Genomic DNA, 13,399 nt, shown 5'->3' with positions numbered 1-13,399 from the left:
TAAATGCTTTCCTTTGAGATGAAGTCTTACTCTGTTGCCCAGACTGGAGTACAGTGGCGCAATCTTGGCTCACTGCAACCTCCGCCTCTTGGGTTCAAGTAATTCTCCTGTGTCAGCCTCCTGCATAGCTGGGATTACAGGCATGCACAACCACACCCAGCTAATTTTTCTATTTTTAGTAGAGATGAGGTTTCACCATGTTGGCCAGGCTAGTCTTGACCTCCTAACCTCAAATGATTCACCTGCCTCGGTCTCACAAAATGCTGTGATTACAGATGTGAGCCACTGAGCCCGGCCTCCTTTTTTCAAAGGAAAAAAAAATACTTAAGAAATGGTTTATAGCTGCATCCTGATTCCTGGGCACTGGGGAAAGACAGGAAGAAACAATTTAACCTACTGTTTCTACTAGTCTACTCTGGACTCAGCTCTCTGTGTATAACAGGAAATCCAGATTTATTTTCATCCGAACTAACATTTGGAAATAGTAAGTATTAACGAATAAAAATATTTGTCAACTCCAGAGTAGTTTAAATCTTACTATATTATATGCTCCATCAGTACTAAATGTCTACTTTGCATTTCATTACATTCATAGAATTAAATGATTGTAATAGTTTGAAGTGTGTCTGTTTTTTTCCTACTACTTTAAGAAGCCATTCTTGTCTGATTACCACAGAGTCCTTGGAATCTGCATTGTAAGGCACATAGTAAACAGTCAAGAATATCTGTCGTTCTATTGATTGAAGTCATTCTGTCTTGTAACTCATACATGGCACATCTGTAAGTCAAGGTAAAATAAGCAGATACACCCAAATTCTTAGTGATAAACAGTAGTTGCATTGTCAGGGATCTACAGAGTCACTGGTGATGGAGGCCATGCAGTGACTGGTGATGGAGGCTTTGACAAAGCATCACTTTTCCCCAGGTTGAGGGCTTAATGATATCCATTGGACAGAGGGGGAAGAGAAAGAGACAGATGGGAGTACACTGCTCAGGTGACAGGTGCACCAAAATCTCAGAAATCACCACTAAAGAAGTTTTCTATGTAGCCAAAGCCCACCTGTACTCCAAAAACTATTGAAATAAAAGAACGTAAAAATTATAAAAGAAAAAGTAGAGAGAGAGAGACAGGCACATGGGAGATCACATAGAAGACCTTGTGGGCCAGGCCTGGAAATGCCATACCTCCCTTCTGCTCATATTCTACTGAAGCGAATCCAGTAAGTGGCATCTCTAGATGCAAAGTCATGTGGGAGATGCAGTCCCTGTCTCATCTCATCTGGGCCACTCCTCCTTGGCAGTAGGGTCTCCTAGAAGGTTTTTCTACTCTGCAAATCTAGTGGACAGATGGCTCTCTATGCAACCAGACCATTCAATTAATTTATTTCTATAGTTTCATACGTCACATCCACCCCCCTCAGTTACATTATAAGCAGCTGAAAGGAAAGAGATTAGATTCAAGTTTGAATTTTAAAAGGATTTTACTTTATCTTCTCAAAGCCACCATTTTAGTGTGGCCAATGTAAATTATTGCTTTGTGTTTCAAGAAACTAGAGAACAAACTAACATTTAATTTATATTTTTGCTCAGTTATGGTACACTTAGAGACTTACCAAATCCCTTTATAAATATCGCATGGAAAGAGAGAGAGGGTGCTTGCTCAGAGCTTTCAAGACAGTATCTCAAACCATTCAACATTCAAAACAGAACAGTTCTGCTGAAAGATTAATCTTCATTCTCATACTGTCCTTGGTAAAATTTGAAATTACAACCGCAATTGCCTGATTCATACCAACAAAGGAATATTTCCAAGGCCTTCTCTTTCACACCAAAATTTCAGTTTGTTAATACAAATAATATCCTCCCTTTTGCAAATGCTTACTGCATTTCAGACTATTCCTGAACAATATGTTTCTGTTCTTTCTTATTAAAATTCAGCTGTTGGACATTTCCACCATTCAAGAACGGAGATTTTGAAATTTTTGCTTTCCTAAAAGACCATCCCAAGGTGCTGGATGATAACCAAGAACCAGAAATTGTGGAAATTCTTGCTTCTGTGATTTCAGAAGTGTTCACGGTATCTTTGGCATAAGCTACATAGAGAAGAGCATCATGGCACTGAGTGATTTAAACATGAAACACAGGTACAGGTGATATGGTTCTAACCAAATCGCAGATGAACTGCAGATTAGACAGAATTAATGAATTTTATACTGCAGTCTCTATAAATGAGCCAACAAATATGCAGCAAAATTCTGAACTACAGCCTTGAAATAAAGAGCTTAATGTAATTCAGTGCTTACTGGTTGCCTAGAAACTAACTTGGAAGGGGGTTGGGGAGGGAGGACTAGAAACCATGAAGGGTTCATAGGTTTAATAAAGAAATTATTAACTCTGAACTGCTTGGGGATGTGATATATATACTCCACAGTGCTCTCCTCTCCCAAGATATCCCCATGATATATCCGAGAGCAAGGTTGGAGGCATGCAGAAGAGGCTGCTATAGAATGACAGGGCAGTAGTGAAGGCTTTGGGCAAACACCAGCACATACAAACCTCCACAGTTGCTGCAACTCGAGATCATCTCAACTTATTGACAACCTGCATCTATGGATAAAGCTTGCCTATTTCCTTTTCCTAAATTATTTTTCTAGAAACATAGCTTAGCACTTGGTTATTACATGAGACATTTTCCCAATTCATCATATCACTAAGGATATTTTAGAAGCTTATTTAGGGCAGTTAGGGGATGGGGAGACAGAAGGTAGCTTAATCAATTTTATATTAAGAAAAGTGGGCTAGGTGCAGTGGCTCATGCCTGTAATCCTAGCACTTTGGGAGGCCGAGGAGGGCAAATCACCTTGAGGTCAAGAGTTCGAGACCAGCCTGACTGACATGGTGAAACCCCATCTCTACTAAAAATACAAAAATAAATTAGCCAGGCATGGTGGCAGGCACCTGTAGTCCCAGCTACTCCAGAGGCTGAGGCAGGAGAATTGCTTGAACTGGGGAGGCAGAGGTTGTAGCGAGCTGATGTCACCCCACTGCACTCTAGCTTGGGGGACAAGGGCAAGACTCTGTCTCAAAAAAAAAAAAAAAAAAAAAAAAAGTGAATGTGAAGGAGAAATCAACCAGTTTTGATGTTTTAATTGCAAACTAAGTGATATGCGGGGCTCTCTCAGATCACTCATGTTACAGTCCCATCGTTAGTTCAACTTCTTATTTTTAATTGGAATATAGAAACTGAGGAGGAGGAGACAATGCCCAGGTGGCAATTCACAAGGTAGCATTTTAGCATTTCCTCTAAAACTGTTAAATAAATGGCCCTTTCAATGTTAGAATAGTGCTTACCCAGGAGGTACTGTGCTTTAGTGTCTCAGCTTCAAAGCGTTGCTTAAGGAGGACATATTTTAACCTAATTATTTTTGACAGGAATTAGGTCAGATTAATTAGTTTAAAATTCAGCTGAACAACAACGTCTTTGCTAATTACTTCAGGGTGCATACATAATTCATGTACAATAGCAAAAAAAAAAAAAAAAAGGAAAATACTAGGAAAGAACGCTACCTCACACTGACCCCTTTGATGGGCCATTCATAAAAAGAGGACCCTCTGTGACCCAAAAGGAGTGAGGAGAAGCAGAGAGTTCCTGGAGCCTTTTATTAAGTATGAAGATGAATGTTTATTTACATAAATATGCATTTTATGTAGCTTTGTTTTTAATAACTTATATTTAAAATAATTAAACATTTATTTATTAACAGTGTCTTCCTCTGTCACCCAGGTTGAAGAGCAGTGGTGTGATCTCAGCTCACTGTAACCTCTGACCCCAGAGTTCAAGTGATTCTCCTGTCTCAGTCTCCCAAGTAGCTAAGATGACAGGCATGCATTTTTAGTAGAGATGGGGTTTCACCTAATTTTTGTATTTTTAGTAGAGATGGGGTTTTGTCATGTTGGTCAGGCTGGTCTTGAACTCCTGGTCTCAAGTGATCCACCTGCCTCAGCCTCCCAAAGTGCTGGAATAATAGGCATGTGCCAGGCCTAAAGATATTTTTTAAAATAGTTTAGAATGTTATTCAGGGTAAGATGGAGTAAGAGAGTGTGTGGTGAAAAGTGAATTTATAGAGAAGGTGGTCCTAGGTCAGCCCCTTACCTTAGGCAATGCACAGAACTGCTCTGAGGTATAGAGATTTTTGTTATTGCTGTTAAACTAATAATAGCATTTAGCACCTACTTTATGGCCTGTCGTGAGAATTACATGAGATAATGTATACAAACCTCAGTACCTGTCATAGAATAAGTATTTAATATTAGTTATTATCATTTCTATAGTAGTATAAGAAATTAAATAAATGTTTGCCCTACTGCCTTCACACTTCTAAGCCTGCCCCCAAATTACTTTAAAATGAATTATAACTTTTGGCTCAGACTGCACTAGAAAGGCCATTTTAAATTTAGACTCAATTTTCTACAGAGAAAAATAAAATGGACTAAAATATTTCAGTAGATTAAATATCCAGTAATAGTAAGCCAAAACCAAAGGTGTTCAGGAGGTCTTGGACAAACAGTAGAGTGTAAGTATGCACGACTTGTCCAGTGTCCTACTCAGGAATGAGAAAGCATCTTAACATCTTTTATTTATGAAGAGAAGCCCAAATAAAGATTGTGGAATCTCTTGATATTTAAATGCCTGCTCACAGATTTTTTTATTTTCTAAACCGCATGAGACAAACAAATTTATCTACACATTGGGTTCTTTTAGTCTAAAATTGTGGGCTAAGTTATGATTGGATTTAGGTACATATAATCAAGCATTCAGATAGATGTAAACTGAAGATGAATTTTGCTGGCAAACAAACTAGTTCCAGCCTCTGGCATTAGGACCACTTTGATTTTCTTTTCAAGCACTAGCGTGTATTTACAGCTTAAAAATTAGATGGAATAGGAGCTATTAAAAACTGAAGACATTGAAGGAAATAGTAACAATATTTTCCATATGCAAACTCAAGTTGAAAATACAACTGGCAACTCTGTCTGCTCAGTGCAAAGTATTTTGATGCTTAACACACATGTTATCATGATTGCCACTACTTTAATTCCCACATCTCCTTGGCAAAATAATTGAATAGTGAAGAGAATAAATGTCTCTCACAGCATGTGAGGCAAAAACCGGGATGGTACAGAGCACATCTGGCCAAATAAACGCTTTCTTATTTCTCTCCTAGAACTGTGTGTCTGAACGCCATGATGGGCTGTCCAAAGTGTTTTATTAGGAGGTTCTTCCCTCTGGATACCTGATTTCTACTTTAGAGGCATGTCTCTTCCCTGGAAACAATTTTCCTTTTAAAGTTATAAAACACCCATTAAAATGACTAACTTAACAATTGCCATCAGAGAATAAATTCTAAACAAATGTAGTCTGCAGTACTGTTAAGAGAAAAACAAAAGGCCTTACTTTGCATGGATAAAATTTCCAATTAACCTTTGGCTACTTCAGGGAGAAAACTTTATATTAATGGGGAAAAGGAAGCAGGTGTTAGGGTGGCTTGGGAAGGAGAGTGCAACTATCCCGAATTGCTGAATTGCAGACTGCAGTAATCATTAGATTCAGGCCAATTCTGGTCTTTCTTTGTCTCTTTGATAAAAGAGCAACAAAAGTTCATGAGTATCAGATCTGAGCCACATCACACAAACTTTTCTAGTCTCTATAATTATCGATTATCAACCAGCTTTAATTGATGTTGTCATTTCCATAGGCAGCAGCGGCACAACAGGTAGTGAAGATGAGTGCAGAGAGAAAGATGTGGCTGAAATATTTTCTCCAACACAGACTATCTGAGGTCTTCACCTTATAAAAATGTTTTCTGTATTAAATTTTACATACAGGAAGATTTTAGCAAATTCTCTGATATATTGTTACTATAAAAAAATGAAAGACAGTATTCTGGTTACTTCTACGATTCTTATCAATATCAAATAAATTGTCTAAAGAACACTGTAGACTGTCAAATAAATACAGCCTACAGTAGTTCTAAATTCAAAGCCATTTTAATTCTAAATGGAGAACATAAACATAGGATATAAGCCAATGAGAACAGATAAAAATAATTTTATAAATAGAATGTCCTTGTAGCATTTCACTACACTCTTGACCACTTTAATTATCATAAAATATGAACACTTACTCTTTCTTGAATGCCAACTCTAGATTTAACTGTGTGAGGTGCTTTACATATGAAATTTCATTGAATCGCTGCAGTATAACTAAGCCTGGTGTTATCATAATCCTCATTGTAGAGCTAAAAAAATAACTGAGCTTACATGAACTTCAATAAGTTTGCCCAAGTCCCCCAGCAGGTGATACTTAAACACATGATAGTAGATGTCCGAATCTCTGGTAGATATGACTAGTAGACAGTTTGGCATTTGTGAACCACTGGACCTCACGATACACTTTCTAAATTTGTTTGAGCATACTTAAACTTGCTGTCCACTGTTTAGTCTTTGCAAGAAAAGATGGAGGTAGAGTGACAGAGGGTGGGAGGGAAAGAGTAGATCGCTTGGAAGTTTGGTCCCATGGATTGAGGTTGACTGCACAGCAGTCTAGACCACCACTAGGGGGCAGGCTGATGCTAATTCATAGTTCCATCATTTTTGGCCTAATCATAATGCACAGAACCCAAAGCAGCACCTTACTTTGTTCCCCACTATCCAAAGAGGGCGCAGTTCTTTCTTTTTCAAGATGACTAAATAAATGCAGGTTTAAAGGTAAGTGACTATGTACTTATTAGGGCAGGGATGAAAGAGTGTGAATGTAAAATGTTGCAGCCACTTTGGAAAGAAGTTGGACCGTTTCTTAGAAAGTTCAACCGAAACTGAACAAACTTAATCAGAAATTCTCAACCCAGAAACCAGACTTCTAGTTACCTATTCTAGAACAATGGAAACCTATGCTTATATAAAGATTTTCATGTAAATATTCATAGCAATATCATTCATGAATGACAGTAAAAAAGTAGAAGTTATCCAGACGTCCATCAGCTGATGAATGGATATACAAAATGTGCTCTCTACATAAAATGGAATACAATATAGCAATAAAAACGGAATAAAGTGCTGATATATGTTACAACAGGAGTGAACCTCTCCAACCATATACTAAGCAAAAGAACCCTTACACAAAAGAACCCACATGCTGTATGACTTCTGTGAAATGTCTAGAATAGGTAAATCTGTAGAGACATACACTGCATGTGTGTTTGCCTGTGGCAGAGTGTAAGAATAGGGATTAACAGTAAATGGGCATATGGAATTTAGAGCAATAAAAATGTTTTAATACTCTATTGTAGTTATGCATGTACACTCTGTAATTTTATGAAAATGATTGAATTGTATACTTTAAACAGATTAATTTTATAATATGTATATTATGCTTCAATGACTCAGTTTTAAAAAAAAAATCTTTAAAATGAAATTAAGGATGGAGCATGTCAGGTGTGAGATGGGACATTCACTCAACTTGTTTCCCTCCTAAAAACATCTCACCCCTCAGTCCACATTCTGCTGTAGCAACTTCCTTCCCTTCTAGTCCTAACTTCTTTTATAACATTTTGCCTCTGCTTCTTGTCTCTTTATCCTCATCTCATATTCAACCCTCAACCCACTGCAATCTGGCTTCAGCCCACATAATTCTACCAAAATTGTTCTTGCCAACTTTGTGATGACCTCCTTTTTGTTACATCCAGTGGGTGTTTTTAGCTTTTTTCTTTACTTTATCTCAACACTTCGACCCTGTTCACCACTTTGTACCCACAATTTTCTCATAGAATCTGTAATGTTTTATTCTCCTGGTTTTCCTTCAATACCTCTGGTTACTGCTTTACAGTCTTCTTTCTGGGTTTCTCTTTCTTTGTCCATCACTTATGTTCTGATATTACTCAGGATACTATGCAAGATCCTCTTCTCTTTATACTTCAGAATGGGGTCAGAATATCATCTTCATCAGAACCATTGGGTGGGGCTCTACTTTTCAACAAGGCAGATTTGGGAACTACTTTCTACACCTATGCAATGAGACACTCTGGAGTTGGTACCCAGGATTTTAAATTTCATTAGGTTTACTGGGTAATTAATCTGACCCCAAAGTTTGAGAATCATTACTTTATATATCATCCCTGAGTAATATTATCTACTCCCATGTTTAATTACCATCTGCTTGCTGATAATCTCAAAGTTTATATATCTAGCTCAGAATTTGTTCCTGAAAAGGACTTTGTTCATAATCCATAGGCACAAAGTTCTGCTAACCATCTCACTTGGAGTCTTACAAAAAGAAAACCTTACTATGCCACCAAATGATCTCATTAGGTTTGCTTGCCAATTTCTTTTATGTTTCCTAGTTCTGTTGAGGAATCTGCCACCACTGTCACCAATCTCACAAATCTAGTTAGCTTCTTTAACCCTTGATCCTCACCTTCCGTTATACCCAGTCTGAAGTCCTGTCAATTTAATCTTCTAAAAATATGATGATTGCAGCTACTTGTCTCCATCCCCATTTAACAGTATTCTAGTTGAGGCCAATAGCATCTCTCTTACCTGGAACCACTATAGCTTGCTCCAAATGAGTTCCTCAGCCTCTATCTTTGCTGCTCTCATTTGTCTATGATCTTTTATTCATACTGAAATTATTTTTCTGAAATGTGAACCTAACCAGGCTGCTTTCTTATTTAAAACATTTCTGTAGAATTCCAATCTTCTTAGGAGAAAGATCACATTCTTTAACTTGATAAAAAGGGACTTCCATGATGCAACAACCCCAGCTTACCAGCTTACCACTCCAGACTTATTATTCTTGATCTCTGTTTCGTCTTTTCAAGAATTCTAACTTCTGGTTTCATTGAACTTCTCTTACTTCTTCAAAGAATGTCAAATCTTTTATTGCCTCTATACATTTGTATATAATGTTCACTGAGATGAAGCATTCTATTCCATCTCTTTAGCTGATTTTTACTGATTTGTCAGGTAATACCTTCCATGTTACCTTCCCTGGAAACTCTCTGACACTAAGTTCAAATAAGAAGATTCTGCAATATGCAATTATAATACACTATGTTCACCCCAGCATAGAACTATTACACTGCATGTTAAGTTTTGAGTTTTAGGAGTTTACTGAACTCTTCTTCCATAGGCTTAATGGGGGTTGGACCCAAGTTACCAGAACATGGATTTTGCCAGTATACATACCTACTGAATTATTCAACAGGGGAATGATTTATTTTTGTAGACCACAGTCTACAAAAGTGTTACAGTCACATATGTTTAACTTCTACATAATTGAAATTATAATAAAGACTAGAAAATTATGTTCTAGGTTTTTGGATGACATGATGGATATCATTTTAACACTCTATTTGAATGTTTAAGATGGAATAAGTACAAATGCATCAACATTTGGGTGAAAAGTATTAGTGTTAGCATCCTCAGAACTAACTCAGTATAAACCACGCTAAAGTATATTAAAAATATTTTCACTTATTTGAATACAGAAAATTGTGCTATAAATTTTAAATCATTTTATTAGCACCACAAATTGAACAGCATTCTTATTTAATTAGACATGAAAAAGTCTTGTTCAAATTCATTTTCCTGTTGATTTACCTTCTGAATGAATGACATTTAAAAAGTTATAATGGCGATTTCCTTATTTAAAACACATTTACCTCCTCAGAAGCTTGTTTTTGACTCTGTATATTTTGAGGTGACCTCTTCATTTGTAGTTTCAAGGTGCTTTACTTATTTTTGCATGTGAGTTTTTAAAATGGAACCAAACTTATTTGAGCCTTTGTATTGACTCCAGAAAGCAGTTTCTTCTAGGAAATTTCATTAGAACTTTCATCTGGAATCTTGGTCTTAATATGCTTAAAATTAAATATGCAAAACCTAGGAGCCTGTTCTCACCCCTCCTTCAGGGTCATCGTGATGGCAAGTTCAGCTCTGGACAGCTCCCTCATATATTGACTATTGTATTAATTTGTCTTCACACTGCTAATAAAGACATACTTGTCATTAGGTACCTTATGAAGGAAAGAGGTTTAATGGACTCACAGTTTCACATGGTTGAGGAGGCCTCACAGTTGTGGTGGAATGCAGAGAAGAAACAAAGGCACATCTTACATGGTGGCAGGCAAGAGAGAGCTTGTGCAGGGGAACTCCCATTTACAAAACCATCAGATCTTGTGAGACTTACTCACTTAAAACAGTAGCGGGGAAACCACTCCCATGGTTCAATTATCTCCACCTGGTCCTGCCCTTGACATGTGGGAATTATTACAATTCAAGGTGATATTGGGTGGGAAAACAGCCAAACCATATCAACCACATTGCAGGCATTCATTATGACCAGCATTAAATACATTTCAAGGTGTTGTTGCATTGCTACATCATGACAAATCAGAGCTACACAACTTTAAAATACACTGATACACCAACTTGGATATAGAAATTGAAGATGTAGCTGCAAAAATAATTTTTGCCCATCTATGATGGAGTCTGGAAGACCAGTTCCTCTGCTTACTAGTTGTGTGATCTTAAAGCAAGAAAGATAATCTCTGAGCTTCAATCCTCTCTTCCTTAAAATAATGATAATATCAGTTGCATTAGTTCACTATCACCACCACAAATTAATATGTAACTACTTAACTCATGTTTCTTTGGACCAGAAATTTGAGATGAGCTCAATTGGGTGGTATTTTAATTTTGATTAAACTTCCTCAAGTGTCTAAAACCAGCCAAAGGTCAGCAAGGTGGCTCTACTTTGGCAAGGTGACTGGGTGTTAGTTGGATCGTGACTAGGCCACACTCATCTACTAAATTCACCTATGCTTATTTATGTGTAAGTCTGCATAGGTTGGTATTTGTATGACCAAGATTTTCTGTTGCATTATAAGTGGCCAACATTCAGAACAACTGTCACCTACTCATATAATCCCTGATCATTCTAGCTGTAGTATCTCCAGGACACTCCCATTCCTTTTATATACCATTACCCTGTTATATAATCTTCACAACACCATTTCCCTTTTTGAATTATATGTTTATTTTTTGTTTCTTAGTTCATAGTCTTTTCCCACTCCCCCTTGTATATAAGCTTTTCAAGGATGAGGCCTGTTCTATCTTGTTCATTGCTCTATCTTTATCGTAAAGAACTGTGATAAACCCATACAGCACTAAGTGATAGACACATATGAGGTGCTTCAGAAAGATCTGTTGCATATTAACAAGTAATTTTTCCTCCAGACAAAACCAATGTTAAATGAGAATTTCTGACTGGTACAGTGGTTCATATTCACCACCATGGATTTGTGTAATGACATTATGCCAAAATTTATCTTATAGACATAGAGAATATGATTTGTGTAATGACATTATTAAATGTTGCTGAGTGTGATAATACCTGTCTCACAGGGTTATTGTAAAGATTACATGAGATGATGTATATAAAAGGTACTTTGTCAGAAAAAAACTAAAACTTATAATATTATTTATCATTATCCTGATTTCATAGATGAGGAACTTGGAGCTCCAGTGGCTGTATAACTACCCAAGTTTATAGACATAAGTTCTTCAATCTCTGCAGAGCATCACTAAAATGATTTTATATAGGTTTTTTGTTTGGTTTTGTCCTTTTGGTTGGAACATCCCTTGCTAAAAGATTATGAGGATCACAAAGAATCTCCTAAAAGTTAGGAATGAAAGAAAATCATTTTCCCATTGATATGAAACTCTGTCTCTACTAAAAATACAAAAATTAGCCAGGAACTGTGGCATGCACCTGTAATTCCAGCTACTCAGGAGATGGGGCAGGAGAATTGCTTGAACTCAGGAGATGGACGTTTCAGTGAGCTAAGATGGCGCCACTGCACTCCAGCATGGGTGACAGAGTCAGACTCTGTCTCAAAAAAAAAAAATAAAAATAAGAGAAATTTCATGAACATCAGTAAAACAGCCAAAGAAAAGAAAGTATAAGAATGAGAAATTCAAAGCAAAATTTGGCGCACTGGCCCAGATGGTATGGAAATAAACCACTTGCGATGTTTAATGAGAAGCTATAGAGAAGTTAATAGGTTTGTGAACAAATGTCCCAAGGTTTCAGGTAGAGGTATGATTTCCCAATTCAAGCAATTTTCTACCCTGAGGGTAATAGTTTTACTCAGATATTGTGCAAAGAAACTGCCACTATTTCATATTTTCTTCCTTTTCCTATTTTCCTAACAAAAATGTTCAGTATTCTTTGGTGGAATTCTTCCCTACTGTTTGATGTCATGACGCTTTGTTGTCATTTGGAGCCACTGGTGCTAACCAGAGCAGTGTATGATAGATACTAGAAGGTGCATTAGTTCATTAGGTTATATCTCATATTCTTATATAATTCACACAATCAGCTACTTAACAGAACTCAGCTTCAAAGTTGTGTGATTTTATTTGTGGTATTTTTAAGTAATATTTTATTTTTAAATTTGATATATGCTCATTAAGAACACATACTAGCAATTAGTCACACATCACTATAACTGAAAACAAAAATCATTTGGAATAACATCAGACAAACCTGATGACCAGAAATATTAATGAGGTGTGGAGTTCTTCTCAGCTACTTAACAACTGGGGTGATAATTTTGGGTCTCCTCACCCTGGTCCACTCTTTTCCCAAACATTCAAACATTCACTTGATCATCTTTGTTTTCCCTGAAACTCTCTGATATAATAATATTATATTGTTTTGCAAGCAGTAATACAATTTGGAAAATGAAAATGAGAAAGTTGTAATTTTCTTAGAGCAGAATGACATTTCAGCTCTAAGCAGCAGCATCATTTTCTTAGAAACAACACAGGTCCAGAGAAATACTGTGACTTGCCTAAGGTTGCACAGACCTAGAATCCATGATCCCAACCAAATATCTTCAATGTTAGTCTTATTTCCACTATATTGATTCTTTGTTTCTGTTTTCTAGTTCATTAATTTGTCCAGTGTGATTCACTAATAACTACAGCAAGGTTAATCATAATAATGTTAGTGAATTATTCTAGACACTTATGAAGCACCTACAATGTGAAGCCTCTGTGAAGAACTTTTAAAAAAGTAATCCTGTTTTATTCTTACAACAACAAACATGAGAATTGTAGGTATTACCCACATTTTAAAGAAAAAAAAAATATTCATACGGATGCATCATTTAAGTTTCTGTAGTTAGAAAATGAAGGACCTGGGATAGGAATCTCACATGTATGCTTCAAGAACTTGAAAACCTGTTTTTTTTTTTTTGATACCTACTCACGACATAGTCAACCTTTTTCTCTGCCTTGGATTCATGGTTTGGGTTTCTATATTTAGTGTGTTTTC

General features: G+C 36.6%; 1 long non-coding RNA gene across 2 annotated transcripts in view; it reads left to right on the top strand.

Moving 5' to 3' along the window:
- Positions 1–730: 730 nt before the first annotated feature.
- LOC105730004 (uncharacterized) overlaps positions 731–13,399 on the top strand; it is a 173,969-nt gene continuing 161,300 nt past the window's right edge. For both annotated transcript variants that reach the window (XR_001110364.3, XR_001110365.3), the window contains exon 1: positions 731–790. This is a non-coding gene — a long non-coding RNA (uncharacterized LOC105730004). The remainder of the gene's footprint in view (positions 791–13,399) is intronic.

This window comes from Aotus nancymaae, unplaced genomic scaffold, assembly GCF_030222135.1.
Source record: "Aotus nancymaae isolate 86718 unplaced genomic scaffold, 86718_ANA_hifiasm-v0.15.2.pri h1tg000046l, whole genome shotgun sequence".
Taxonomy (NCBI): Eukaryota; Metazoa; Chordata; class Mammalia; order Primates; family Aotidae; genus Aotus; species Aotus nancymaae.
Note: the sequence above shows the minus strand (reverse complement) of the source record. Positions and strands in the feature narration are given on the sequence as shown.